The sequence below is a fragment of the Cebus imitator genome, unplaced genomic scaffold (genome assembly GCF_001604975.1).
Source record: "Cebus imitator isolate Cc_AM_T3 unplaced genomic scaffold, Cebus_imitator-1.0 Scaffold33, whole genome shotgun sequence".
NCBI classification, from domain to species: domain Eukaryota; kingdom Metazoa; phylum Chordata; class Mammalia; order Primates; family Cebidae; genus Cebus; species Cebus imitator.
The window spans coordinates 3,650,995-3,666,801 of record NW_016107348.1 but is presented as its reverse complement, the minus strand read 5'-3'; positions in this window follow the sequence as shown (position 1 = coordinate 3,666,801).

The window sequence follows — 15,807 nt, the reverse complement described above, 5'->3', positions numbered from 1 at the left end:
TTGGTGGACAGCATCAACTCCATTGAGGGCCTGAGTAGAATAAAAAGGCAGAGGAAGGGTAAATTTGCTCTCTGCTTCTTAAACCTAGAAGTCCAGATTCAAGTATTCAAGACAGAGCTGAGGTATCTGTCTTCCCCTGCTGTCAGGCATGGGTGCTCCTGGTTCTCAGGCCTTCATACTTGAACTGGGATTCATAGTATTGGCTCCTGATTTTCAGGTCTTTAGGTTTGGACTAGAACTATACCATGGGCTTTCCTGCAACTCCTGCTTCCAGACAGCAGAAGGATTATGTCTCAGCCTCCATAATCACATGAGCCAATCTCTCATAATAAATCTCTTTTTATATATCTATATGTATGGTGTTGGTTCTGTTTCTCTGGAGAATCCTAATGCAACTGTGATATAGAGTAGGAATATCTATAATGATATGTGATTTCACAGAACAGTACATACCCAGACTATATATCAAAAACATTGATTGGCCTCTGAAAATGATTTCGTTGGTCACAACTTGCAGTAGGAGGCTAGGACCCATGCTCTCACCTGGCTTGCACATCTGTGCACAGATGGGCATGTGTGGTGTGAGTGCCTCTGCTGCTAGTGCTGATAGTGACAGTGTTGGGCCTGGGTAAGCCTGGCTGGTGGTGTCTTGTGTGAATTTGTCAGTCATCCCTAGCATAAGCCCACCTCCCTGCAATATATCAAGGACAACTTGGGTCCTACGTGGTCTTGCCGGGAGTGGGGGCAGTGAGGGTGGGTTTGCGATTCATACCCATCAAGTGACACACACATAATGTGCATCACCAAATCCTGGAAATGGCAGGGAGGGAGAGGCTGGGGAAAGGGTTAGTACTGTGGAGCTACACCTTTGTCCCATTCTGCGGATGGGTCCAGGATGGACCCCCTTACCTGCTCTTTTCCAAGCTGGCATGCTTTTCTTCTGTGGAGAACTGAATTTGGGAGGGCTCCTGGCCCTTAAAGGAGAGTGTAATGCAGAGTCCAGGAATAGAGAAACCAGAAGAAAGGCCCGTGACGGCGCCTGCCTGGGAATGGTTTAACTGAGGACAGTGAGAAACACTGAGTATTTGCTTCTTCAGGGATGAACTCCTCAACACCTGCAGATGGGCAGTTTCAAGGAGAAACCTCTCCAACCTAATGTCCTGAGCTCGCTAGTACTGGGGAAGTGATTCCGTGGCTACTTTATGCAAACTGAGAAACTTATATTTTACGCAAGTGGAGAAACAGAAAATTGCAGTTATGGTTATTGGAGGAATCACTATTTGTCTGAATTCCATTTAATCAAAAGCTACCTGGGCTCTGTAGATATTTGGAATAAAAACAGTCCTATTTAGGCTTATAGTTAAAGCTATAATGAAATCTCTATTGCATAAATGTAAAGTTTTTACATATTGCCTCTCTAAGAAGTCAAACTTCTTCAGGTCAGAAACAATCGCATTTCGACTTCATATTTTCTGCAAAACCAAGTGCCATTCTGTACCATTTGTTAATGTTCAATAAATATTTGTTAAATGAATGATAAAATCTGTCGCTTAACTCCTACAAATTTTTATCTCAAATCAGTTCTTCTCAACACTCAGCCTACTCTGCGTCACCCCTCCCTGACTTCCCAGTCGATGTGTGTTGAGGGAATGCAAACAAAATGTAATTAGGAAGGCGAATCTACTTTGAAATGCACTTGTGTAAACAAATGTAGGCCAAAGGCAAATTTAAATGATTTTCAAAATTGTCTGTGGTTATTATCCATGACCCTGTGCTGGCCCAATTTTTACAGATAATCAGGTTATAGCTGATATTGGTTCTGGATTTTCACTTTAGAATAGAGGTAGAAGGCAAAAGGATGCTGTGAGCTTGGATTAGGACAAAATAAAGCCACAAACCCACTGAAGTTGTGGTGAATAGAAGACACAAAAACGAAAGATTATTTTTCTTAGCCGAGGTCTATGTAGACGTACCTTTCGACCACCCCTCCACAAGCTCTAATTCTATTTGCTGTCTCATCAGGTTCCTTCAGGGTTTGAGAGAGGTAGGTAGGCTTTGTGGGTCAGAGCAGTTTGTTATTCAGATTAGGGCAATCTCCTCTTGAGATAACACAATTTTCCCAGCTCCCAGGGAAGGTTCTGATTTGCAGTTTTGCCGACACACAAGCATCTCTCTCGGAAATTTGGGTTGCAGAAGAAAATGCCCCTTTCCCTTCGGAAGGCATAGGCAGGGAATTTGCAGAGGGTAAGGAATCTTTGCAAAATTTAGGTCAGGACACTGGCTTGGAATTATTTACTCAGACAGGACTGTCTAGAGCTCTATCTTGTCCAGCATTGCAAAGTGCATGGTACATAATAGGTACTCAAAAAAGATAACTTTTGGGTAAATAAATGAATGGGTGAGTGCGTGAATGAACTTACTGGAAACAATCCAAATGTTCCTTTTCTGCCCCTTTATCATTGCCAATACATTATAATGATCCACTGCACCCTCCTTTAGTGAGGTGACTTACTGGCCATATATTTGCAGTTAGATGGACTGTGAATGTACATACGGTGGGTGAACACCTATCTGGTCTAAATAAAAAGCAGAACTTCTTATCTCTCTCAAAATACTGAGCCATCTCTCAGTGATCTGTGCTTTTGACCTGGCCTGAAATTTCCATTGTTATTATCACTTAGCAGTTAGATAACAATGTTGAAGAATTGAATTTCTTTAGGAAATCATGGATACATGTAATATCTGATTAGGAAATCACTGATGATATAAATGTTTTACTTAGAATTGGATCTTAAGCCGTATTAGTTTATTATTTGGCTGATTGATCCCTTTGTCAACAAATGTATGACACAACAAGATTTTTTAAAATTATAATTTCAAGTTTTATTTTAGATTCAGGGGTACATGTGTAGATTTGTTACTTGGGTATATTGCATGATGCTGGGTTTTGGGTATGACTGATCCTGTCACCCAGGTACTGAGCATAGTACCCAATAGTACTATGCCCTTGCCCCCTCACTGCCTTCCTCCTCTAGTCATCTTTTTGTTTGTTGACATCTTTATGACTGAGTACCCAATGTTTAGCTGCCTAAGAAGTTTGACTTCTTAGAGAGGCAATATGTAAAGACATGTCTTTGAGTGCTATTTCTTTTGTGGCATTGAAATTTTACTTATAACACCTAGTAATGGGATTGCTGGGTCAGATGGCAGATCTGTTTTAAGTTCTTTGAGAAATCTCCAAACTGCTTTCCACAGTGGCTGAGCTCCTTTACATTCCCACCAATAGTGTAAGGGTTGCTTTTTCTCTGCAGCCTCACCAGCATCTGTTGTTTTTTTAACTTTTTAATAGTAGCTGTTCTGACTGGTGTGAGATGCTATTTCATTTGGTTTTGATTTACATTTCTCTGATGATTAGTGATGGGGAGCGTTGTTTCATATAAAATGAATAGTGTAAAAGTAGAGAACCCCAGCAGTGAAGGGAAATCTAAGGGTAGATAGCAGCTCAAGAATTTCGGCTCAAAATTGACTGAATCACTAAGGAGGATTCCTTTGCCTCTGCCTATTTAGATGGGGGTCTGACTTCCTTTGTGAATAGCATTCAGTCTTCCAGGCTGCTGGATAGGGGGCTGCATCTAAAGAGTAACCTTGAGACCAACTCTATAATCTTAGCTTCTCCCAGTAGTGCTTACCTCAGATGTAAGTGCTGTAAGAACCTCCTTTATGGTACTCCTTAAGAGACAAAAAGTCGCATTTAAGAGACAAAAAGTTACATTTGTCTCAAAGGAAAGCTGGACATGGATATAACTCAAGGGAGCTGATAACTCTGCTCTGCCTTTTCCTCTGAGTCAGCTGTCAGTGACCTGTGCCTTTGACCTGGCGTGAAATTCCCATTGTTATTATCACTTAGGGGTTTGATAACAATACTGAAAACTTGAATTTCTTTAGGAAGTCATGGATAAATGTAATATCTGCTTAGGAAGTCACAGAAGCCTTGCTGCCTGATGAGGTTTCCTAAAACGCTGCTTTACGATGTCACAATTCTGCTCAAAGACATGCAATGGTTGCTTATTGTCCATCAACTTAAAACCCCACTATTCCACCCATGCCATTAATTTCACTTATTTGCCTCATTTGGGACAGAGCTACACGTAGGTGAGGAAGAGGGCCTAAATGTCACATTTGGCACATTTAACACCTTCTCGAGAAAACATGACAAACACGTTTTGAGTAAATTTGTATGATGAATGTGTTACCATGATTCATCATATATGTAGCTCATTCATTACAACTGGGAAGTTTAGAATATTGGACTGGGATTTGGAAAACTTGCACTTGAATCCCAGTTCTGCTATGTTACATATGATAAATCCTTAAAGAACTACGTTTTGCTGGTGTCTCAATTGTAGCCCACCGGACTATCATGATGGTCAAATTAGATGATGTGAGAGTGTTTTTGAATCCAAAGCTTCAAATTCAAAGCACTTTGAAATATGAAATTTCATGAGTTAACAAAAATTAGATATTGCATTAATTTTTAAGTGCTGCTCGGTTTTGTGTACTTAGTAGAATGAGAACTCTAACAAAAAGCATTCGGTCTTCCTAAGACACTCATGACTTCCAGCAGTTCTGCCATCTCCTGAAAGTGATGGGAACTTGAAGGCGGAAGATGCACCCTGTGTCTTCTGCAGCCAGAGGCAGCCCGAGGCTGAACCTGGGGTGTCTCTTGCAATACCGCCCTGCACTGGCACCTCCTTTCTCTTGAAAGAGAAACCAGGAAGAGCGATGCTCATGGTGACATTTTCGGGGAGGAATGCTGAGGTGTCGGATTGGTGCGCTTTTTGAAACATACAGGGACAAAGTAACATACTGTAGACTGGCATGTGTGTTTTAGGGGTCATGTTGGGGTGAGGGGTTACACCTGCTTCCTTCCATTTTCTAGGGCAAATGGTTTCAGCTGCTGCCCAGCAGCAGCATTTTCATAAAAGCCTTTGAGAGCAGCTTTGAAAATGTGTCAGCCAATAACGGAGCAGGACCCGGCCTAAGCGCCGAGGGATCTCCCTCCCCCTCGCGGGAGCCCAGAATTGGGAAGGAGCAGATGGAGGCAGTCCTCGGTGGGGCTCTGGAGCCATCGTTGGGCACTCGGACTCAGAACCGGAGACCCAGGCGGGCTCTTCACGGGCTTTGCCCTGGGTCCGGAGCTGGGGAAGGAGTCGTGTGAGCCCCTCTGCCGTCTCCAGTGCGGTGAGAGGTCCCGGATCTCATCCAGGGCAGGCACCCTGTGAGAGTGCGCCCTCCTGTTGAATTTGCCGTGAGCTCCTGTGTCGTTAATCAAGCAGCTGAACCGAGCTGGCACTGCTGGAGCGCGACAGTCATTACAGTCCCCGAGGGATCTCTTTCTGCACATCCCAGAACTTTTGGCTACGGGAATAGAGATATCCGTCCTGCCGGGAAGGCCCCAGGCCTGCGGCACATTGCAGGCCACTCCGGAGGTTTCCCTGCATCCCTCCCCGGGGTTTGAAAACCCCATTGCAATCCCCAGGGTTCTGTGAATCCCCTCGGATTCTTAAGGTCCCTGCAGCTACAAGGGAGGCTTTGGGGAGCCACAGCACAGGGAGGAGAGCCTCCAACAGGGATCTGTATGGAAGTTTCTGAGGATACAGCCATACAGCACGTGTCTAGCCTGTTTTGTAAAATGTTTTTTACTTTCCCTGTGACATTTTTTACTTTCCCTCTAGTCTATTTTGCAAAATGTTTTTTTTACAATCCCTGGGGGCTGAGAGTTAGAAAAGGCCTTGGGCCTGATTTCCTTGGCCCCCTGCCAGTGAGGCCTGGGCCCTGGGAACTAATCTTTGCTCCCAGAAAGCTGGGAGGAGCTGCCTGTCTGCAGATACCACCTCCTCCTCTCTGCATGCCAGCCCCTTCCACATACACCCTGAAAGCTCCTTCTTTGATTTCTAAATACCAAGCCAGGCGAGAGACACCCATTCAGCCTTGACTCCCTTTCAGTGTCTTCAATTCCAAATGGAATAAGTAAAATGAATGAAGGCCTGCCTCTGTGGTGATGTGAAAACCCCTCTGGCCCAGGGATGGAGGCGGGCGTGCGGGGTGATGAAAGTACAGCAGCGGGAGAGGCGGCTTTTAATAAGAAAAGATGAATCAAAATGCGCAAGTCATAACTTCCTCTATGCAATCACCTATCTTCTGCCTTAACCTTTTCAGAATCATAAAAAACAGCCTAATTTCTTCCAAATAAATAGTCTTATGTCTCTCTGGGCTCTATTTTTCAGACATACAATAAGTCTCTGAGCACTTACACAGGCATGCTGAATATATGTAACTCCACATTCATTACAGAGACGTGTGTGCACACAGTTACACACACGTTGCTGTAATCCCCTTTGGTCTAATTTATGCAGTGAATTCTGTGCTTACGAAGTAAGAATTATTTCAAGGTTAAACAAAATGATGATAAGCGCCTGACTCTAACTGGGGCGACTCTGCCCTTTTCTTATGACTGGTGGAATTTTGAACACCAAAAAAGGAGTATGTTCAATAGCAAATTCACTCTCATCATCATAATATTTCTGATTTTTTTCACCCATAAAAAAGCAAACATCTTGGGAAAAGGGCTATGTGGCTTTAATCTTAGGGGGGAAATAAGCATCAGGGAGGGACTTAAGGTTGCTTCTAGGACTTTAAGGAATTAGATTTGGCTTTCCAGAGAAAGGAGATTCTTCTCCTTTCAGGGAATTTCAAGTAGAAGGCAATAATAATAAATTAATTCATGTTTCTCTGTGGTAGATATTATTGTAAGTGTACAAATATCAGCCAGGCGCGATGGCTCACGCCTGTAATCCCAGCACTTTGGGAGGCTGAGGCAGGTGGATCACTGAGGTCAGGAGATCGAGACCATCCTGGCCAACATGGTGAAACCCTGTCTCTACTAAAAATACAAAAATTAGCTTAGTGTGGTGGCCCATGCCTGTAGTCCCAACTACTCAGGAGGCTGAGGCAGGAGAACTCCTTGAACTAGGGAGTCAGAGGTTGCAGTGAGCCAAGATCACGGCACTGCACTCCAGCCTGAAGACAGACTGAGACTCTGTCTAAAAAAAAAAATCAACTGATTTTTGACCCCTGTTTTACACATGCAGAAACTGAGGCACAGCAGGGTTGTTACTTGCCTAAAGTCACCCCACTTTAAAATGGTAGAGCTGGGATTTAAACCAAGGCAGTCTGCCTCTTGAGCCTGCCTGCCTAGCTACTGTGATGGACACAATAAAAGAACCAACCAAATGAAACAAGTCAAGCAATGACCAGATGATACCAGCTCCTTACAGGAACTCCACCAGCTGGTTTGGGAATTTTACATGGCTTTGGCTTCTTTCTTCTCCTAGCCCTTGTGCCAGTGGGTAGCAGGGGAAGGAGAGAAACAGGGGAGTTCACATGTGTTCCCTTTCAATAACAATCATTCTAGAAAAAGTCAAGGGAGGACAATGATCACCTGTTTGTGTCATCCTGCCTGGTATTGCTAGTATTCCCTCTAAGTCCCTGAACTGGAGACGTCATCACACTGGAGTTTTGGAAGCCCTGCCAGTTGTCATGGCCTTACTTTTCTCCTGCTTCTGTTTAAATCATTCTAGTAAGCACTCAGTTGACATTTGCAATGAAGAGTGGTGGCCCACCACAGTTACAAGATTCTATCGATTGAAAGATGAATTATGTTTTTAATTCAGCTTTATTTTTTCAGGAGGATTGTCTGGAGTGAGGGATAGTCACCAACCTTACCACATTATAGATATACACTGATTATAAGACATCTCTGCTTTAGAAATGTTAAAAAGAAGTGCTTTAGAATTGAGAAAATATGGTATTTTATTTCTGTCTTTCAATAAGGATTCAGCCTTGTTACGGTAGCATCTTGTAAGGGTTCTTCTTATGTGGTCTGCCCTCTCTGGGTATCAGAATTTTGATTACAGTTGTCAGCTGGAGTTCAGCCTGGTTCAGATATCTATTTTTAACAATAGCTGAAGGGGTTCTTTTTTTCAAGACAAGAGGAAGATTACTTAAGAATAAGGGAACTGATTCATGGATGGGGTCTGAGTTTCCTTCTTGTCGGCAAGGGGCTGGCTTCAGGGGGTGCCCCCTAAGGGGTGAAAATTGAATGGGGATTCTCACCTGAGGTAGCAGGTTTGGAAAAGTCAGAGATATGAGCCAGGTCTGGTATCAACAGGAAGAGTCAGGAGTTTCAAACTCCAGAAATAAATTCAGGTACCAAGATTGTGGTAGATTCAGCATAAAAATGGCCCCAATTCTCTACCTCTCTCTGTATCCATGTCTTTATAACACAACTCTGCAGCTTTTCTTATCAAGATGTGGTTTCTCTACCTCTTGAGTCTGGGCTGGCTTTATGGCTTGGGCTGGCCCGTAAAACGTGGCAGAGTGAGGTGGCACTGGATCCAAACCCGGGCTTGAACATGTCTTTGCACTTCTGTTTCTCTTGGGACCCCTACTTCTGCCATAAAAATGGAAAAGCTTGCTTAGCCAGAAAGATGATGAGAAATTTTAGATTTTTTTTTAATTCTGTGAAAAACATCATTGGTAGTTTGATAGGTATAGCACTGAACCTGTAGATAGTTTTCAGCAGTATGGCTATTTTAACAACATTGATTCTTCCTATCCATGAGCATGGAATGTTTTTCCATTTGTTTATGTCATCTATGATTTCTTTCAGCAGCATTTTATAATTCCCACTGTAGAGTCCTTTCTCCTCCCTGGTAGTTATATTCCTTCGTGGCTATTGTGAATGGGATTGCATTATTGATTTGGCTCTCAGCTTGGACATTATTGGTGTATAGAAATGCTACTAATTGCCAGGCTTGGTGGCTCATGCCTGTAATCCCAGCACTCTAGGAGGCCAAGATGGGTAAATCACGAGGTCAGGAGTTTGCGACTAGCCTGACCCACATGATGAAACCCCATCTTTACTAAAAATACAAAATTTAGCCTGGCATGGTGGCACACACCTGTAATCCCAAGCTACTCAGGAGGCTGAGGCAGGAGAACTGCTTGAACCTGGGAGGTGGAGATTGCAGTAAGCCAAGCTTGCACACTACACTCCAGCCTGGGCGATGGAGTGAGAGTCCATCTCAAAAAAAAAAAAAAAAAAAAAAGCTACGAATTCTCATACATTGGCTTTGCATCTTGAAACTTTGCTGAAGTCGTTTATTAGATTTAGGAGCATTTGGGCAGAGACTGGAGTTTTCTAGGTATAGTATCATATCGTGTGTGAAGAGAGAGAGTTTGATTTCTGTTATTCCTATTTGGGTACCTTTTCTTTCTTTCTCTTGCCTGATTGCTCTGGCTAGGACTTCCAGTACTGTGATGGATAGGAGTGGTGAGAGTGGCATTGTTTTGTTCCGGCTTTCAAGGGGAATGCTTCCAGCTTTTGCCCATTCAGTATGATGTTGGCTGTGGGTTTGTCATAGATGGCTCTAATTATTTTGAGATATGCACTTTCGATGCCTGGTTTGTTGAACAATTTTTTTTTTTAACATGAGAGACTGTTGAATTTTATTGAAAGCCTTTCCTGCATCTATTGAGATAATCATGCGGTTTTTGATTTTAGTTTTCTTTATGTGATGGTTTACATTTGTTGACTTGCATATGTTACACCAACCTTGAATCCCAAGAATAAAGCCTACTCAATCATTGTGGAGTAGCTTTTTGACATGCTGCTGGATTCAGTTTCTCACAAGTAAATTTTCTAATACAGACCAGATGTCGTTCAGTTGCCTTTGTCAGTTTTGCTCTTTGATACTAGAAATACTAGAAGTTGGGAGGGGTAAATTAAAAATAGTTGGTGTCAAGGAAGAGAGCTAAAATTTGGGCTACTCCATGATGTATCAGTGAGCTTTTGCTGTGTAACAAAATATTCTAAAACTTAGTGGTTTAAAATAACAACCATTTATTAGGTCATAATTCTGTGAGTCAGTTGGGCTATTCTAGTTTGGAGCTGGTTTAGCTAATCTTAGCTGGGCTCACTCTTATATCAACAGTCATTTGGTGGATTAACTGGTGGCTAGATTATCCAATATGATCTCACTCCATTGTCTGACAGCAGACTGGCTGTGGGTTGGTACAATAGAGGGGACTGGTCAAATGTTTTCATTCATGCTGTAAGTTAGTGCAGGGTTCCTCATGAGGAAGCTGCCGTATTCCAAGAGTGGCAAGAAAAAGCAAGCCCCAATTTGTGCTTTTCAAGTCTACTTGCATCCTGTTTGCTATTGTCCTGTAGGCCAAAGCAAGTTATGCAGCTAAACCTAGAGTCAGGGTGGGAGAGAGTGCCATGGCATGGATAGAGAGGGTATGGAAAGAGAGCTGGGAACAAATGGAGGGCCACCACTTCAACAATCTACCGCAGCTGTTGATAATACCCTAGTAATGGTTTTATCAAATCACAAGGTGTCTTTTATCCAAACTGCTTAACAATTTATTTCAGATGAGACCAGAAGTATAAATGAAGCACAGAATTGTAAAATTGTAGCGTTGAAAACAAATTTATAGATGACCTCGTCTAGCCCTGTCATTTAATAGAAAAGGAAATGGGGACCCAAAGAATTTAAATGACTCTCCCGAAGGGACAGAGCTAAGTACTGACAAATATTTTAAACATCCATGCCTATATGCTAAGAATTTAATAACCTAGGGTGAGAGGTAAAACTCCATTTCATCCCTGATATTTGAAAACCTGGGATAAGGTGAGGATAGCAGAGTGAAAAAAGACAGATTTAGTCCCTGCCTTCATGGAGCTTATGGTCTAGCCAGGTGACACAGACAAGAAAACGGGTAATTAAAAAGTAGTGTGCCATTGTTGTACCAGAGAAGTACAGGATGTCATGAGATGTCAGGCGGCCATGAATTATGAAGGGGCAGAGGGGATATCCATTTGTTGTCATGGCTTTTTGCACGAAAACTTATTGATTCTCTTTACAACCCTATGAGACAGGTATGATGAGTATCGCTCTTCTCTAGGAAAAGACCCTGTGACATAGAGAGGCTAAGTGACTTGCTCAAGATCACAGAACTGGTAAGTAAGTGGCTGAGCTGGGATTTGTCCTCAGAGTCCCTCTCTGACCCCAGAGCCCACATTCTTCATCATTCCTATCTTCTGCCTATGGAAGAGAAGAATGAATGGGGTTCAAGGATTATTCAGACAGGATGACCAGGCTGAAAACAGGATCTCCAGACAGATATTTTAAATTCTATTCCCTAGAAGTGACCTTAAGATATCCTTAAGATTTAAACTCTGTGAGGGATGAGTGTCAGTATGTGTGTGTGTGTGTGCATGTGCTCACATGCTGGCCTGTGCCCATCTGTGCCCAAGTCTAGGGAGAGTTGAACTTTCATGGCTCTCTATATAAATTGTCCCATATGGTGGAGTTCAGCAGCTTCATTTGTTCCTTTGACCATTAACTATACCTATATCTATATCCATCCATCCATCCCATTTTCTGTCTACCTGGAATCTGCTGACTCCGTCCTACCCTCAGACTGGGTGATTTTGATTGTGTTTCTGCTGTCCATTTACTTTCTTTCCTTCTGTTAGTGGGCTCTGCCTTCTCATCACCAGAGGCTCTCTTCTCATGCCAGGAGAGGTGGCCCCTCTCTACTTTTCTCCTCCTATACCTTAGGCTTTAGTTGTGTTCCCTATGACAGATAATACTGCATGGGAGGGCAAAGAAAGAACTCCTCAACAGTAGCTAATCAATCAGAGAGATAAAGCTATTTTGCTGGAAGTAAGATATGCCGGGGAAGGAAAGGGATCCTAATAAATTATTTAAGACTGAGCTTAGACATTCACTTGTGGGGATTGTGTGTGTGTGTGCGCACGTGCATGTGCGAGTGAGTGTGAGAGAGAGAGAGAGAGAGAGAGAGAGAGACAGACAGACACAAAGAGGTGCTATGCTGTAAGGGAGAGATTTAGGTCTTACATTTCACTAACAGGCAAAGGCCATCTAATTTCTGATTTTGATTTTTCAACAGTCTTCTATATCTCTGCATTGTTTTTGCTTTTTGCTCCTGTTGAAATGCAAGACATGTTCTTACTACAACCAAGAACAGCCCTTCTGTGTTAGTTTTTGCTTACTACCACAACAAATTACCACAGACACAGTGACTTAAACAGCACAGATTTATTATCTTACAGCTGTGTAGGTTGAAAGTCTGACAGGGGTCTCATTGGGCTAAAATCAAGGTTGCCGGGGCTGCATTCCCTTCTGGAGGCTGGAGGGGAGGATCTGTTTCCCTGCTCATTTGGGTTGCTGCGCTGCATTCAATTCTTTGTGATTACAGAACTGACGTCCTGTGTCCTTGATGAACTCCAGCTGGGGTGGTCTCCAGCTTCTACTGGTGACTGTATTCCTGGGCTCCTGGCCTTCTTCCTCCATTTCGAAGCCAGCAAACATGGGTTGAGTCCCTCTCATGCTTTGAATCTCTCCTTCTTTGGCTATCCTGACTCTCTCTTCTGTCTTCCTCTTCCTCTTTTAAGGACTCATATGATTTGATTGTGTCTGCCTAGATAATCCAGGATAATATTATCATCACTAGGTCTTTAACCTTAGCCATATCTGCAAAGTCCCTTTGCCAAATAAGATAACATAGTCACAGGTTCCAAGGATTATTAGGGTGTGGACATTTTCTGGAGACATTATGTATCAGATCTTGTCCTTTTTCTTCTTTTCCTGTTTTTCTTCCTCCCCATTTTTCTCTCCCTTTCAATCTTTCCCAAGGTTGGGGGCGGGGGAGAGAGAGAGAGGGAGAGGGGGAGACAGAGAAAGAGAAAGAGAGAATTTGTGTGTACTATCTACTAAGTAACAGGCACTGCACAGGGCACTGGCTAAAAAAGGATGAATTAGTTATAGCCTCTGCTCTAAGAGAGCTTCAATTTATTGGGAGAAATCATTTCAGTTGAAAGATAAAAATCAAGACAAGGTGTTAGATGGTATAAGTTTCTCATACATTCAAACTCTTTAATCTCTTCCTTTGAATATTCAAATCTTCTAAGAATAAACACTCTAACTAAATATTGGCAAGTGAGTTAATAAAGAGATTTGTACAATGGCAGAAGGTTTCTAACGCCTTGCTTCTATCCGACAATAGAACATAACGCGTTTTAGAAACTATGTAGTTTATCATAAATCAGTGTAAATGTACCATAAACTCGAGTGTGGTCTGAGATGTCTTCCAATCCCTCTTCACTAAGGAAATGGTGAAGTTCCTTGACGAGGAATAGGTAAAGAAATGTTTCTGCCTTCTTAAATATGGATTTTTTCTTCTTTATTTCTGTGTTTTCTATATTGGTTCAGTTGGTTCTGTATTTTCTCTAGGCAACAACTTCTCCCTTTTCCTTCTCAGCCAAACTTCTTAATACAATTTATTTTAGCAAATATAGAGTTGCTGTTTATGCTGGATACTTACTTGGTGCTGGAGGTACAAAGATGAAAGTAAGTCCTCGTTCTTGAAAGAACACTCCATTTCGGTTGCTTTGACAGCCTAGTCATCCACTCACATTTTGGCATTTGACCTTTTTCCCTTTTATTCCTCTCAAACCTCCCCAACCTGTTTGCTTCGTGTACACTGCCATGTGCTGAGATATTTCTTCCCTCAGCCCTTGGGCAGTCTGGCAGGGCCTGGGGTTCCATTTACCCTGGTGTTCCATACAAAAATTATTTTGTGTGTGTGCCATAATTTGAAAATCTGAGAAGCAATACTCTAAGCCAATAGTTGTCAAGTGTAATACCCAGATCAGCAAGTAGCATCTTCGGGAACTTGTTAGAAATTCAAATTCCTGGAGCCCTCCTGCCTGTAGTCCTGCCTACTTGGGAGGCTGACGCCCAAGGATCCCTTAAGGGGCCAGGAGTTTAAGTACAGCCCGGGCAACATAGTGAGACCCCATCTCTGGGGGGAAAAAAAAACAAAAAAATAAATGCATATTCCCAGATCCCACCCTAGACCTGTTGAATTGGAAACTCCGGGAGTGAGGACCAGAAATCCGTATTTTAAGAAGTTCTCCGGAGGAGTCTCATGCTCCTTAAAGTCTGAGACCTACTCCACTAAGCCACATTCTCCGTGGTCACCTATGACTAAAATTCATGTTGCCATTTTCATCTCTGTTCTCACCCACATTAACTTCTCTGCAGTATTTGACTCTTCTCAAAGGCTCATCTTTCCCGGCTCCTGTGACACTTCATTCTGCTGGCCCTCCTACTCTCTTTCTCTCTGATGACTTTTCTCAGTATCTTTGGTTGGCTGCTCTTTCTCTGTTCCGTCTTTAAATGTAGTCACTTCTCGGAGTCCTGCCCTCAGCCCCTCCTCTCTTGCTGTCCTTGAGTGATTCCATTTACTCTTCTCTTCAGGTGGAGACCTCCCACCTCCCACCTCTCTGCTAAGCTCCAATGCTGTATTTCCATCTCTTCTTCATCTTCTGCTCTTCCTCCTAGGTCCCTTAGCCTCAAAAACTAGTTCTCAAATGAGATTGTAGAGTCATTCTCAGCTCCTTCCCATCCCCATGCCCCCAGTTCTGAACTCACCCTGTGCCTTCACGGAGAATCACATCACGCTAATTCAGTCTCCCCGAATCTCCGTACTTTGTCCTTTCCTCACAAGTCCATTGTCTTTTTTTGGCTCTTATCCTCTCTCACCTAGGAATTTGTAATAAGTTTAAAAACGTTTTTTTTTAGATTAGATGGAGTCTTGCTCTGTTGCCCAGGCTGGAGTGCAGTCGTGCGATCTTGGCTCACTGCAACCTCTGCCTCTCTGGTTCAAGCGCTTCTCCTGCCTCAGCCTCCAGAGTCACTGGGACCACAGGCACTCACCACCACGCCTGGCTAATTTCTTGTATTTTTAGTAGAGACAGGTTAGCCAGGATGGTCTCAGTCCCCTGACCTGGTGATCCACCTGCCTTGGCCTCCCCAAGCACTGGGATTACAGACATGAGCCACTGCGCCCAGCCTGTAATAAGTTTGGATGGGCTTCACTTGCCTCCAATCCCTCTCCTCTTAGTATCACCTCGAAACACAGATCTGATGATAAAAAAATGATTTGAAACACTTCTTTGTTTAAAGTTTTCACTGTCTGGCCGCAATGAACCCTTTGCATTGCATTTACCACTATGGCAGTCTTATCACACTACGGTGGTCCTATCACACTATGGGGGTCCTATCACACTACGGGGGTCCTATCACACTGCAGGGGTCCTATCACACTGCGGGGGTCCTATCACACTACGGGGGTCCTATCACACTGCGGGGGTCCTATCACACTGCGGGGGTCCTATCACACTACGGGGGTCCTATCACACTGCGGCGGTCCTATCACACTACGGGGGTCCTATCACACTGCGGCAGTCGATCACACTGCGGCGGTCATATCAATCACACTGCGGCGGTCCTATCACACTACGGGGGTCCTATCACACTACGGGGGTCCTATCACACTGCGGCGGTCCTATCACACTGCGGGGGTCCTATCACACTACGGGGGTCCTATCACACTGTGGGGGTCCTATCACACTATGGGGGTCCTATCACACTTCGGCGGTCCTATCACACTGCGGCGGTCCTATCACACTGCGGCGGTCATATCAATCACACTGCGGCGGTCGATCACACTGCGGCGGTCATATCAATCACACTGCGGCGGTCCTATCACACTGCGGGGGTCCTATCACACTACGGGGGTCCTATCACACTGCGGCGGTCCTATCACACTACGGGGGTCCTATCACACTACGGGGGTCCTATCACACTA